A 14,934-nucleotide genomic window follows, 5' to 3' on the forward strand; every position below is an offset into this window, starting at 1 on the left:
ATATATATATATATATATAGAGAGAGAGAGAGAGAGAGAGAGAGAGAGAGAGAGAGAGAGGTCAATTTTTAATTTGAAGAAGTCGGTAAAAAAAAAAACTCTATAATATCAAATAATTATAATCGATTCAACCGATTTACACATGTATCAGAGAATACGTTTCGGTTATTAATGCATCAGAACGAATAAAACAATGTCTCAGATTAAAATAAAACGATTGTCATCTTTTGTTGTTGTTTTTTTTTTTTGTTTTTTTTTTTTTGGATTTTTTGTTTTTTTTACGCCATTCGGTTTTCTTGTGAAGTGTATCAGTTAAACTTTCATGATTTTCCTGGAAACAAAAGATTAGAAAACATTTGCATCCATATTGAATTTGTTTTATGTTTAAGACGCCGTCAAATCAAACATTATTAAAAGGGAGATAATTCAGTAAATCTTTTTTTTAAGTAAAAGAATAATATGGCATGAGGATCTTCTCAAGAAAATCAGATCATACTGCATCACTGGAAGAATACATAACATAGATCCTTCTTAGATAAGAGAAAAGTCCAGGTTGTCCTTGACGGTTGTACATCTAAACAATATGATATAAATGCGGGAGTGCCTTAGGGGTCTATCCTTGGACCTCTGTTATTCCTAATATGCATAAATGACCTCCCTGACAAAATTGTCTGTGAGATGGGTATGTATGCTGACGACACCACGCTCTATAACAGACACGACAAGAAAACAAATGAACACATATCTAAAGAAATGGCAGAAACACTAGAGGAAGACCTCCGATCCGTGGTGGAATGGGGACAAAAATGGATGGTCACCTTCAATGCTGCCAAGACTAAGCTTGTTTCCTACAATAATTACAAGAAACCTTCCCTACCGCCAATAGCAATGGCCAATGACTCTTTATCTGAAAACACATCTTTTAAACTCCTCGGCCTAACGTTCACAGGAAACATGAGTTAGAACAATTACATTGAGAACATTGCCAGGACCGCTGCGAAGAAGGTGGGTTCTCTCTACCGTGCTAGAAAGCTATTAACGCCTGAAAGTATCCTATATCTCTATAAGGCCACCATTCGCCCATGTATGGAGTATTGTTGTCATATTTGGGCTGGTGCATCTGCCACTAGTCTCTCGCTCCTAGACAAGGTTCAAAAGAGAGTCGCCAATCTGATAGGTCCTGAACTGTCAGCTAAATTTCAGCCTCTGTCACATCAACGAAATGATGCATTCCTCTGCCTGTTCTACAAGTACTTTAGCGGTGAATGCTCTGACGAACTACAAGCACTTGTGCCCCCTCGACGTAAATACCCCCGACAAACCCGACAAGCAGTTAAATCCCACCCCTTCACAATAGAGATCTCTAGATGTAAGAGAGACTTCTACTCCAGTAGTTTCTTCCCCAGAACAGCTACACTCTGGAATTCCCTTCCGGGTCCCTGCTTCCCTGACTGTTCTGATATGCAGAAACCGACCTCATTGGTGTCCAACTCCCTACACAGTACCCCTGATGCTTATGTCCCTGATAGTAGCCCCCTACAACAAAGTGGCAATGTGCCTTGTTTGGAGTGAAAATGTAATAAAATATATATATATATATATATATATATATATATATATATATATATATATATATATATATATATATATATATATTACTCTTTTTGGCCCACACAAAGAATCTTACCACTTGGACACAAGGTATTACTAATTGGAATCATATCTACCAGGGGACTGTAGGAAGTTGAGCAGTGAAATGTCTCTTCACATTACATTCAAACTGCAGATTAGTACAGTCAAGGAAGCCGGAAATAAAGTTGAGTGACGTGGACAGAAGTTTTTGTTTGTAGTTCTGGACTGTTACCCCCCCCTCTCTCTCTCTCTCTCTCTCTCTCTCTCTCTCTCTCTCTACTGAAGGCGGAGTCGTCGATTATCTATAAAACGTGTTAAATACTTATTTCTCTCTCTCTCTCTCTCTCTCTCTCTCTCTCTCTCTCTCTCTCTCTCTCTATGAGTGTGTATAAGCAGATTTGAAGCTTTAGTCTCGCAACGGCAGAGACAATAAATAATAATGATAATAATGATGATTGTGATAATGATGATGATAATCGCCTTCTTTATAGTGTTATTGTGGTAGTCACAGTGAACGACGTTTAGCTCTTTAATCGGTCTGTAATTTTATTCCATGCGGTTGGTTCGCAAACTCAAGAGAAGAAGAAGAAAAGGAAAACTGCATTACCATTTGTTAAGTGGACGCTAGAACGACAACAACGTTCGATTTCTGCGGTTGTTTTTAATGCCAGTTTTTTGACAGGTCTCAATTGAAAGACACAGAATACAAAGAAAAAGGGTAACTAGAATATTTGTTCCTTTTATTTATTTATTTATCTATTGAAGTTCCACGAGCCCGAATGTCTTGACAAAAAAAAAAAAAAAAAAAATTGGCAAAACGCTAAATCGTATTTGTAATTAATTTCGATGTTATCAATTTAGTTTCAAAATTATGGTACCTGTGCGGTTTACGGACTGTGCTATTTTGTTAGATAGGATTCTCAAATTAAATTCAAATTTTTTTGGTACATTTTGTTTATTAAATTGTTATGTGAAAGTACAGAATAGTTAATAAATCCCCCCTTCACAACGTTAATGATGGGTTTCTAAATAATAACCGTATTATTTCAGCACAGTCAATAAACTGCAGAAGTATCAAAAGTAAACTGCAGATATTTGACGAATATAATTAAATATGTTATATTGAAGGTTTTAGCTTCGAAATAGATGCTAATTTTTACCCACTTTGCAAATGGTGACGGGAAAATTATACCCCATATTATTTTGTCTATTTGATAATCCTTGGTTTGTTTTTCTTCAAATATTTTTTTCTGATTCTGGTAGTAACCAATTATTAAATAAGTTTTTCTTAAAAATGAAAATATATTGCGTTTTTTTTTTGTTTGTTTGTTTTTTTTTTGTTTTTTTTTTTTTGTTTTTTTTTGTAACAAATATTAATAAAAAGTTATATCTTTACGCCAGTGTGTGCATATTTAGGGTGGTTCCTACGATCACTAATACATTTCGATTCTTTAGGTTAAATTGAGAACGAACTCCACACAAATAATAAAACAAAGCGCTAGAACCCTACCACTAACCCAAGTAGCACTGGATCCCACCACCCCAAAAATGTCTGAAAGAAAAATAAATTTATTAAAACAATTTCTCAGCTTTCAATTTACATTCGTAGCTTTTCCCTACAAAATATTTTTTTACTTTTTTTTTTCATCCCAAACAAGCTACGTAAGGATCAGCAAAAAGATTTCTGTTCACATTACATTTAAACTTCTGCAGGTTAGTACAATTAGGGAAGGCGGAAACGAGAGGGGGGGGTAAAATATTTTCTTCTCTGGGCAATTAAGAAAAATACGCACATTAAGTGAAAAAAAAAGTTTGCTCTGTTCTCCGAGCATTCGGATAATTATGTACCTTAGGCACCGCCAAAAATGGCCGCAAAATCAAGTTGTTGTTGTTTTTTAAAACGAAATTACATTTATTAAAATCCATTATTTCTGAGTAACTTTTTTTTTCCAGAAAGATAAAACCCTGAATTTTATCATATAGAAAACAGAATAATGTAAAACTTTTTCTACTATTTTTAATTCAATTTTAAATGTTAAATTTTCCCAAAAAGTTAACAATTGACATTTTTTGTCTTGCACAAAAAACGTACTTAAATATTTTTAAAAAAAAAGGGGTTTTGAAATAATTAATTAATTTATTTATTGTCTAACTAAGATTTAGGATGATTTTCTAAGAGAATATGCAAAAATATTATAATATAAGTATCTGAATTTCAAATAATTCCACTTATTCATATAGGTAAGCAGATATTTCGCGTTGACGTAGAGTTCAGATCGACTCTGTTTACGTTTTCGTTTGATAAAAAGCAAACTATGGAAGACGAAACAGGCAAAAAAAAACTTATTTTTCAGTGACGAAAATTTCAATGTATTATTAAGCTGAGGCTGGCCAGTACCAGATGGGTGACCATTTGTATGCGTTTGGTTTTTAATGTGTATGTGTGTGGGGGCCAGGCTCCCCAAAATGGGGGGGGGGCAATTTAAAGCAGAATAAAAAAAAAATATTTCAGCGCGTTTGGTCCACCGTAGTCGAAAGGCGGCAAACGTTTTCAAACGGGATCGAAAAAAATGATGCTATTTTTAACACAAAGGGCACAATATTTATCGATTTTTTTTTTTTTTGTATCGATTATTCAAAGCATGCCCTGTTTAATAATGGTCATGCATTATTCGGCTCGCTAAAAAAAAATTGTTAATTTATTTATCAAAAATTATAAAATAGCTTTTTTCGTATAAATATTAAAAAAATTTTTTTGTTGTTTTGCTTAACTTAAATTAATTATTTTACTTAACATATTCACCGAATTTCACACTTCAAAACTCAAAAGCGGGATAATTAAACACAATCGAAGTTCTGATATTCAGACGTCAAAATAAGGTATGCAAACAATTTTTTTTTTTTTTTTTTTTAATCTATAATTCTGTCCCTTACAACAACACAATATGTTTTGTTCAGTTTCAGATGATTATTTTAAGCATATTTGTTCCCACTTCAAAACAAGGGGGGGTTTGTAAGAAAAAAAAAATATATATATAAATATCGTTTATGAAAAATAAGTGCACTGTTATAAAGTTTATTCTTCTCCTAATAATCGCTGAAAATTTCGTATTGATCGGATAATTACCTGATTTTTGGTAGATTTTTAAAAAGACGGTTCGTCAAAAAGTACTGACCTGCCCCCCCCCCAGTTTTGGCGGTGCCTAATGTTCCTCAATATTTAGAAAACCTCTGTAAGTACTGAAATTCTTTGATTTATTCTACACAAATACCACAATCAAGAAGTTTCTGCTATTTCTTTCAAATTGGTTTTCTTATTTTCATGTTAGAGTTTTATTTTTGAAATAACTTCTCGTGCAAGGAAATTCTAGTTTATGCGACAGTCTAGAAATTTATGGATTCTTTCTATAATTATTCCCCTCAATAATTTATTTTTCATCCGGATGATGTTATGGTCTGCAGACATAGCACGATTAATATCGCACCCGTTTATTTCTTTTCCTCTACGAAACACGGTCAATAATGTCACGATCATCTTAGATTTCAAAATATGACCGAATGCAAGTAAACAAATAAACTCCTCCAAATCCAGAAAAATTATTGATATTATAGTGCTTGTGTAGAATAGAAATCCGAAGATTGTCAATGCGTATAGAGTAGGCACCGCCAAAAATGGCCGCAAAATCAAGTTGTTGTTGTTTTTTTAAAACGAAATTACATTTATTAAAATCCATTATTTCTGAGTAACTTTTTTTTTCCAGAAAGATAAAACCCTGAATTTTATCATATAGAAAACAGAATAATGTAAAACTTTTTCTACTATTTTTAATTCAATTTTAAATGTTAAATTTTCCCAAAAAGTTAACAATTGAAATTTTTTGTCTTGCACAAAAAACGTACATAAATATTTAAAAAAAAAAAAAAAAGGGTTTTTGAAATAATTAATTTATTTATTTATTGTCTAACTAAGATTTAGGATGATTTTCTAAGAGAATATGCAAAAATATTATAATATAAGTACCTGGATTTCAAACAATTCTACTTATTCCAATAGGTAATCCGTTCTTTCGCGTCAATCTAGACTCTAGATCGACACTGTTTACGATTGCGTTTGATAAGAAGCAAACTATGGAAGACCAAACAGGCCAAAACACTTTTTTTTCAGTGACGAAAATTTCAATGTATTATTAAGCTGAGGCTGGCCAGTACCAGATGGGTGACCATTTGTATGAGTTTGGTTTTTAATGTGTATGTGTGTGGGGGCCAGGCTCCCCAAAATGGGGGGGGGGCAATTTAAAGCAGAATAAAAAATATTTCAGCGCGTTTGGTCCACCGTAGTCGAAAGGCGGCAAACGTTTTCAAACGGGATCGAAAAAAATGATGCTATTTTTAACACAAAGGGCACAATATTTATCGAATTTTTTTTTTTTTTGTATCGATTCTCAAAGCATGTCCTGTTTAATAATTATTCGGCTCGCTAAAAAAAAATGTTAATTTATTTATCAAAGATTTTAAAATGGCTTTTTTCGTATAAATAATAAAAAAAAATTTTTTTTGTTTTGCTTAACTTAAATTAATTATTTTACTTAACATATTCACCGAAGCGGGATAATTAAACACAATCGAAGTTCTGATATTCAGGCGTCAAAATAAGGTATGCAAACAATTTTTTTTTTTAAATCTATAATTCTGTCCCTTACAACAACACAATATGTTTTGTTCAGTTTCAGATGATTATTTTAAGCATATTTGTTCCCACTTCAAAACAAGGGGGGGTGTAAGCAGAAAAAAATATATATAAATATCGTTTATGAAAAATAAGTATACTGTTATAAAGTTCATTCTTCTCTTGATAATCGCTGAAAATTCGTATTGATCGGATAATTACCTGATTTTTGGTAGATTTTTAAAAAGACGGTCCGTCAAAAAGTACTGACCTGCCCCCCCCCCCAGTTTTGGCGGTGCCTAGTATAGAGATTCTTGTGTCTTGGCGTGCGTAGCTAATAGAACACTTGATGAAAAGCACATTTTTTGCAATCAATTTTGTATTATTTTTGGAATTCTTATTGACTCATAAGGCATTTCACCCCAGCCGCAGTTCTGTACCTTTTATGAGTCAGAAAGGTTGTATTGCCATATCTGGGGAAATGCTGTTCAAATCATACTGTCCTCAACAGACTACAAAACTGGCTTAGAAATATAGTGGGCTATGCCTTTTTGTACTCCCGACTACTTCTTTCTCACAGAGGAGCTATGGCTAGTTTTTCTCTATACTATTCCCGTGACAAGTGCTCAACTGAGGTTCAATTCATACCTCGTTATAAAACAAAACATAATAAAACCTCGTCTGGCTACAACCATTGTCAACAACGACCTCTCTCTCTCTCTCTCTCTCTCTCTCTCTCTCTCTCTCTCTCTCTCTCTGTTTAAAACCTTGACACCTCAAAAGCATGTGGACCCGATCTTATCCCAGCTGTGCTATTAAAAAAGTGCTCAGCCGAAGTAGCTCCAGTTCTCTCCAAACTCTACAACAAATGTCTTAATGAAGCTTGCTTTCCGGGCTGTTGGAAAACTGCTTCTGTTGTACCAGTATTCAAGAATTCTGGCGAAAGGACAGACCCATCAAATTATCGCCCCATTAGCCTCCTCCCACTTTTTGCCAAAATATTTGAGACCATAATTAACCATGCTCTAGTCCATCATCTTACAGATGCTAAACTACTGACTGACAAACAATATGGATTTAGACAAGCCCGTTCCACAGCAGACATCCTCACCGTGATCTCTGAACGTATATACCAATCACTGGACAAAGCGGGGGAAGGCAGAGCGGTAGCTCTAGATATATCTAAGGCTTTTGACAGGGTATGGCATGAGGGTCTCCTCAGGAAGATTAGATCTTACGGTATCACTGGTAGAATACTTAACATAATTAAATCCTTCTTAGATAAGAGAAAAATCCAGGTAGTCCTCGACGGTCGCACATCTAAACAATATGATATAAATGCGGGAGTGCCCCAGGGTTCTATCCTTGGACCTCTATTGTTCCTGATATTCATAAATGACCTCCCCGACAACATTGCCTCTGAGATGGGTATATATGCTGATGACACTACACTCTATGGCAGACACGACAGGAAGACGAATGAACACATTTCTAAAGAAATGGCAGAAACACTAGAGGAAGACCTCCAATCTGTAGTGGAATGGGGACAAAAGTGGTTGGTCGCGTTCAATGCTGCCAAGACTAAACTAGTTTCATTCAATAATTACAAGAAACCCTCTCTACCACCAATAGCAATGGCCAACGACCCTTTATCTGAGAGTCCATCTTTCAAACTCCTTGGCCTAACGTTCACAGGAAACATGAGTTGGAACAATTACATTGAAGGCATTGCCAGGGCCGCTGCAAGAAAGGTAGGCTCTCTCTACCGTGCTAGAAAACTACTAACACCCGAAAGTATCCTGTACCTCTATAAGGCCACCATTCGCCCATGTATGGAGTATTGCTGCCACATCTGGGCTGGTGCATCTGCTACTAGTCTCTCGCTCCTTGACAAGGTTCAAAAGAGAGTCGCAAATCTGATAGGCCCTGAACTGGCATCTAAGCTTCAGCCTCTGTCCCATCGACGAAATGTTGCATCCCTCTGCCTGTTCTACAAGTATTTTAGTGGTGAATGCTCTGATGAACTGCAATCACTTGTGCCCCCACGACGCGAGCACCCTCGACAAACCCGACAGGCTACTAGATCCCACCCCCACACTGTAGAGGTCCCTAGATGTAAAAGATCTTTTTACTCCAATAGTTTCTTCCCCAGAACCGCAAGACTCTGGAATTCCATTCCAGGTCCCTGCTTCCCCAACAGTACTGACGTGCAGAAGTTCAAGTGTAATGTGAACCGACACCTTGCTGCCCAAATCCCTACATAGTACCCCAGTAGTTGTTGCCCCTGATAGTAGCCCCCTACACCAAAGTGGCAATTTGCCTTGTTTGGGGTGAAAATGTAATAAAAAAAAAAAAAAAAAAAAAAAACTAAGCGAAACTTTTATGAACAAAATTTCTTTTACAGGATTACTCGTCTGTGGTACAAAATATTGTGGTTGTGCCTCCCAGTTGATTACAATATTGTTGTTTTCAAGTCCAATGTAAACAAATTTTTGTTGAACCGTCTCTTAAATAATCAAATTCTGTCAAACTTTCACTATCATTACCAATCATCAAGGTGGTGTCTCATCACTATCCTGACATACATTTAATCCCTATCCTCGAATGGCCTTTTGGGCTTGAGAAGCGATGACACCTTGGAGAAAAAAGAGGGAGGACATGTTTTTAATTGTTTTCTTGTCTCTTTTTGAGGTAGAGGCGGGCAGCAAATGGAGAACGGAAGCTAATGGAATATCTTTTCTAATATTTAAGTTATTCTTCCTCTATTTAGGATGAGGAGTCTGTTGCGATCTAGACTTAAGATTAATACTAAGGTTCTAGTACTTTTATAAGGAAAGAAAAACTTAAATTACGGATTGAGGCCAACTTATTGGAATAAGGCGTATTTACGAAATATTCGAAGAAAAGCAAAGAAGTGGTAGGAAGCGACGTTCATCTCTTTTCAATACTTGTGCAGAATTATTTTGCCTTTTTTCATCCGTATCTAACAATTGAATTGGGCGTATTTACGAAATATTGAAGAAGGCAAAAAGTACAAGGGTCATTCCAAAAATAAGACCTTTTTTTTTAACTCAAAAACTAAAACGCTGACGACATAGGAAGACAGAAGCGGTGCTATAAAAACGAATGGCTCTTTGCAATTTTGATTTTTTTTTTTTTTTTTTTTTTTTTTTAGATGACATGTGAATGTTTGTATTATTTTGATTCATCGGACAATTAAAAAAAATATCCTAGTGACCTCTGAAGATTGAACTTTCTTTACGATCAACGGACCCACCCTCAAACCCACGGTTCGAATTCTTGCAATGCAGAGCTAACCCCTATTTTCCTTAGTAGAGAAAAAGAAACGTGTATCCAACACCCGAAGAAGGTCGCGGGGTGCAGCGACCGAAACATTGTATCAAGAGCACCCAAGATGAGAATAATTGTCCGATTAATCAAAATAATACGAACGGCTTTTTGTTCTCAGGATTTTTTACTACATAGTCACCATCATTCTCAATGCACTTTTACCAGCCTCTTTTAATGCCTCGGTCGTAAAAGTCCGGAGCGCGCTTTATCATTCACATCTCTGTCGTCATTCTGAAGTTGACGAACAGTACCATTTTTAGCTGTGCTGGACCCGAGAAATCTATATATCTATAAAAGTGTGAATGTGTGTGAAGACACTTCTTAACCTATATGCTCAACGGATTTTTGATCTACAGACTTGAAATTTGTGTATATAGTGTATTCAGGCACGTGGAAAACTTTTTAATCGGTTTTCATTCGGAAAAAAAACGATCTGCTAAGGGCGCAAAAGTGAAAAAAATTGTTATGTGAGAGTCGTCGGATTTTTATCTGTTTGCTAACTGTTCCACGAAGGCACATGCGTGAATGGTTCATATGACAGATTTATGTTGTAAAAATAAGTTTGAAAATACTTTATAAAAATCGTGTTAAATTGGTCCAATGGTTATCGTGCTTTACTCACAGTTTTTAAGTTTCGGTTTCGATCTCAGTCAGGTATTTCTTTCTTTTTTTTACTTACAAGAAGTGAACTATTTAGAAAAAACAATGCTCGCATGCACGTGTCTCAGTTTCTGTATGAATTAAAATACAATATTTATACGTATTTTACGACCGGACAACGTCAAGCAGCCTGCTAATTTATAAAATAAAATCAAATAAAGGCAGCCTAGTAATCTATAAAATAAAAGTGAAGTGTGTGCTTCCGGTTCGCTTCACGGTATGAATAACAACGTACGCAAATTTAATTTTATGTGCAGATAAAAAGAGGCTTAATCTTAAAAATAACTGATGATAATAAAAAAGAAAATAATAATCACGTATACACATTAAAATTTTTATGAGTATCTTTTACCCTCGAATCCCTGCTGAATGTACAGCCATTTCACTACTACAACGACGACAGTTAACAGCAGCACATTAAAATTTTCATGGGCAAAGATTAGTGGGAGGGGTTTTCGTAGCGATCATTTTCGTTTCAATAATTTCAAGTAGCGAATAGCAATTAATTTCTTTCTACTGATGTTTGTACGAAAAAGAAAAATATTTTTACTAATGAATTACCACTTATCAAGGTTAGAAGCAACTTAAAGATAAGGTTAATTAGATGGTTATACGAGGGGCGTGCAATAAGTAATGCCCCTGCCCCACTTCCAGTTGTCTGATCTAGCTGTAATTTTGCATGTGCAATGATTTATATCTCTACGGGTTATGTGGCAAATTACAGCTCTGAACTAATTGTGGTTTTTGTTTTACAGGTGTTTGAACTGAGTCAGGTGTGAAATGGAGCCTGTTGAATGTCGAGCAGTGATCCGGTTTTTTATTTGAAAGGACGCACACCACATGAGACTTTTGATGAAATGAAGAAACTTATGGCGATAATGCCCTATCATATGACCTTGTAAAACGCTGGCATCGTGAATTCAAACATGGCTGGAAGTCTGTGGAAACAGCTCCCAGACCTGGTCGCCCGCCTTCTGCCATTGATGAGGCATCTGTCCGTTAAGACTGCCATTTTGAAAGGTCGGCACATTACTATTCGCCAAATAACCCAAGATATCAAGATTAGTACAGGGTCTGTGGAAACTATCATTCATGACCATTTGCATATGCATAAGGTGTCTGCCAGATGGATTCCTAGGTTGCTCACACCATTCCAGAAGCGAGAACGCGTCGAGTGCTCGAAGATGAATTTGGAGATATGCCAAGAAGATGAGTCAAAGTTTTTCAAAAGACTGATTACACAGGATGAAAGCTGGGTCCATCACTATGATCCAGAGACCAAAGCCCAGTCAATGCAGTGGAAGCACTTGGACTCACCACCTCCAAAGAAGGCAAGGGTGCAGCCCTCCGCTGTCAAGGTCATGCTCACAGTCTTCTGGGACCAGGACGGAGTAGTGATGGCAGATTTCCTAGCAAAGAGTACCACAATTACAGGAGCCTATTATGCTTCACTTTTGAGGAAATTAAGGGAAGCTGTCAAAATCAAGAGGTGGGGCAAGATCAGCAAAGATACCCTCCTCCTGTACGACAACGCTCCGGTCCACAACTCGCATGTCGCCAGATCAGAAGTACGGGCGTGTGGTTATGAAATCATACCCCATCCTCCCTACTCTCCTGACTTTGCACCCTCTGACTTTCACCTCTTCCCAGCCATGAAGTTATTTTTGAAAGGAAAGCGTTTCCCAGATGATGCAGCCTTGATTTCTGAAGTCACGTTGTGGTTGGAGGACCAACCTGGAGTGTTCTACAAAAACGGTCTCTAGAGCTGCATCAAACGATGGGAGAAATGCATAACTCTGGGTGGTTCCTATGTAGAGAAAGACTAATAACTGTGCCAAGCTTCTTTGCTCTACTGCTATAGAAAGTGGGTCAGCGGTATTACTTATTGCACGCCCCTCGTATTTCCAGTTTAATCATGAAATATATGATGAGAAAATTAAAAATAATGAATAATAAAAAAAACACTTGATTGATAGGGCAGTTTATCGCGGTTTTTTTAAAAGGATTTTGTATCAATTTTTTTTTATAATTTATCTGATCTAAAAAATATTTGTATAATATCTCAAAATGGTGGTTTGTTTTTTATGGACTAGTGTTGTTGATCAATTTTATTAAATTGTCGTATCAGCAACTGACAAAACAGTATAAAAGTGCGCGTTTTTCGACTCTAGTCTAGAAAACGAGGCTCGCTTCTGGAGTTGACGCCAGCCTTTTACTCTCAGCAGCATGGAGGTGATGGTGGCTTATGGATTAACGATGCCGGCTGACAACCTGAGTGTCCCAAGTTCAAACTCAGTTCGTTTCACAGAAACATTTTTACTAAGGGATGTTGGCAACCTTTACGTGGTCCCTCCTGTAAATACCCGATGTCTTTCATGAAATAATTCTTATTAGAAAGATATTGGAGAAACGGATGCCAACAAAAATCATCATCATGAATGGTACTCAACAAACAAACAAACAGCTGCAATGACAGCAATAGCCTTCTCCCTTCTACAGCACGTCAACAATGAATACAATCATCATCACTACCGTCCCAGTAAATACAGTGGGTCGTTTCCTGTCAGTAAACTAACCCTAACTCAGTCATCATTATCAGCACTGTGGAAATAACATAATCATTAATATCCGCGACAAAACAAAGTTTTACTGCAGCTACGTTAAACGCAACAGCTCGCAACGAAAATACTAAAGGACACTTCAACTAGGATAACCATCATCCCCCTTCAACTGTAACAATCCATCATCTTAACTTTCGACTGCCTAAATCATGAATTCTTCTTGACGGTTACATATGTATTTGTTTGACCTTTGAGAACTCTAACAAACTCCTCCGACAATTTTGCCTCTAAACACTTGAAATTTTAGATATAGGTACCTTGGACATGGATCTAAGTCAATAACCTGATTTGAGCCTAAAACAATAAATGTTAAGGGGTCATAATAGGGGTCAAAGTTAAAAAATTGACCGCTTTTTTTTTTTTTTTTGCTCAATATACACCTCCAGCTGAAATGCTAGTATATATATATATATATATATATATATATATATATATATATAACATTAATTAAACCATACTTGATTTCAAAACGTTCGTCACGTTAGAAAACAGGATGTATTTTTAAAAGATGATTTTAATCTCTCAATCTCTACATTTTAAAATTTCATTATTGACTTTGGTTAGCGTCAGTCTTGAATCTTAAAATACAAATAGGTAATTATTATTTTTTATTTAAAATAAGCAAGAAAAATCACTATTTAAAAAGATATTCGTTATACTTTAGAGAGTATAGTTTCCCGGTTTCATTAAAAGTCTGGGGAAAATTTTATCCCACGCGAAAGACATTAAAACGAAATGAACCTTTATTTTCTCTCTAACAGAGTAAAATCTTTGGGTTCAGTGAAGCGTTTCGGTATCTTTTTAAGTTGCAAACAATTCACAAAAACAATAAAAAATATGTGACATTCGTGAAGGTATTCATATTTTCAAAGAGAGAAACCTCAATTTTCAAAGAAAACAAAATTATTTTTGATTTGTAAAAAAGTGACCGACTTCGACATGTTTGCACAAGTTTTAAATTTTGTTAAAACCAAAAATCTTTTTAGACAAACATTTCAATCAAAATTATCAATAAATAATTATCGAACGACGTCAAATTTCGTAAAGTATTTTTAGGGGCCTATATGTGAGTTCATTGTCCTTAGCTTTTGAGAGATTTATATAGATTTCGATTATAAAAGAATACAAATTTTGAGCAAGATTAAAGACCACCAATAACAAATTTTATATCAATATTTTAAGTATGCTTTGGAGCTTTTTAGCCTCTAAATAATTTCCTCGTCTTACTCCTTGCGATTCAGTTAACCCATTAGTGTCCATTTTTTTTTATTATAAAAAATCTTTTGTAAGTGTAATATTATTTGATACTAAATGTGTAAAAAAAAATATTTATTGCAATTTTCTAAGAAAAAAAATATTTTTTAGCATGTCATAATGAAGGAAAATTACTGGCAAAGTAAGAAGAGTTACTTGACTTTATAGGATAGTTAGAGCATTACTTTATACTCAGGGTTCCTACAGTCTTTGACAGACTATGGATACCCAACAAAACCTCTCCTGAGTTGACATACCAGTGACCGGTGAAGTGTGTACAGGACGACTGGAAACAAACACTGAGATAAGCGGCATAATCGTGTTGGCACACCGGTACTCGTCAGATCACCGACGTTAAGCAACGTCGAGTCTGGTTAGTACAAGATGGGTGACCATTTGAGAATTCTGGGCGCTGTATGAGCTCTCTGCTTATCTCCGCTCCGCTATTTTATACTATATATCTATAATATAAAGCTCCGTGTGTGTGTGTGTGTGTGTGTGTGTGTGAGTAGTCACGAATAGGCTCCTATATGGTTGACTATTTAAAAAACTGATTACATATAATGATAGAAGATGTATCGAGACACAGGAATGGGTATTTTGATCTGGCAGAACGGTGGTTCATTAATATTGTGGGGTCTGCGTTCGCGCCTGGTCCTCAAAGTATGGAAATAAAAAAATTAAAAATTAAAACAAAAAACGTTTACAAGTGTTTTTGATATAGATGTAGATAAGAATACTTTGATAAGT

The 14,934-nt window shown here is 35.7% G+C and overlaps 1 protein-coding gene across 1 annotated transcript in view; it reads left to right on the forward strand.

The window, feature by feature from the left end:
• The first annotated feature begins 2,141 nt into the window (after positions 1–2,141).
• Positions 2,142–14,934, forward strand: part of LOC145249426 (uncharacterized) — a 69,203-nt gene continuing 56,410 nt past the window's right edge. The window contains exon 1 of the mRNA XM_080110978.1: positions 2,142–2,350. The gene's annotated coding sequence lies outside the window, so the exon portion shown is untranslated. The remainder of the gene's footprint in view (positions 2,351–14,934) is intronic.

Source organism: Euprymna scolopes, chromosome 28, assembly GCF_053919585.1.
Source record: "Euprymna scolopes isolate OS-2025 chromosome 28, ASM5391958v1, whole genome shotgun sequence".
Taxonomy (NCBI): Eukaryota; Metazoa; Mollusca; class Cephalopoda; order Sepiida; family Sepiolidae; genus Euprymna; species Euprymna scolopes.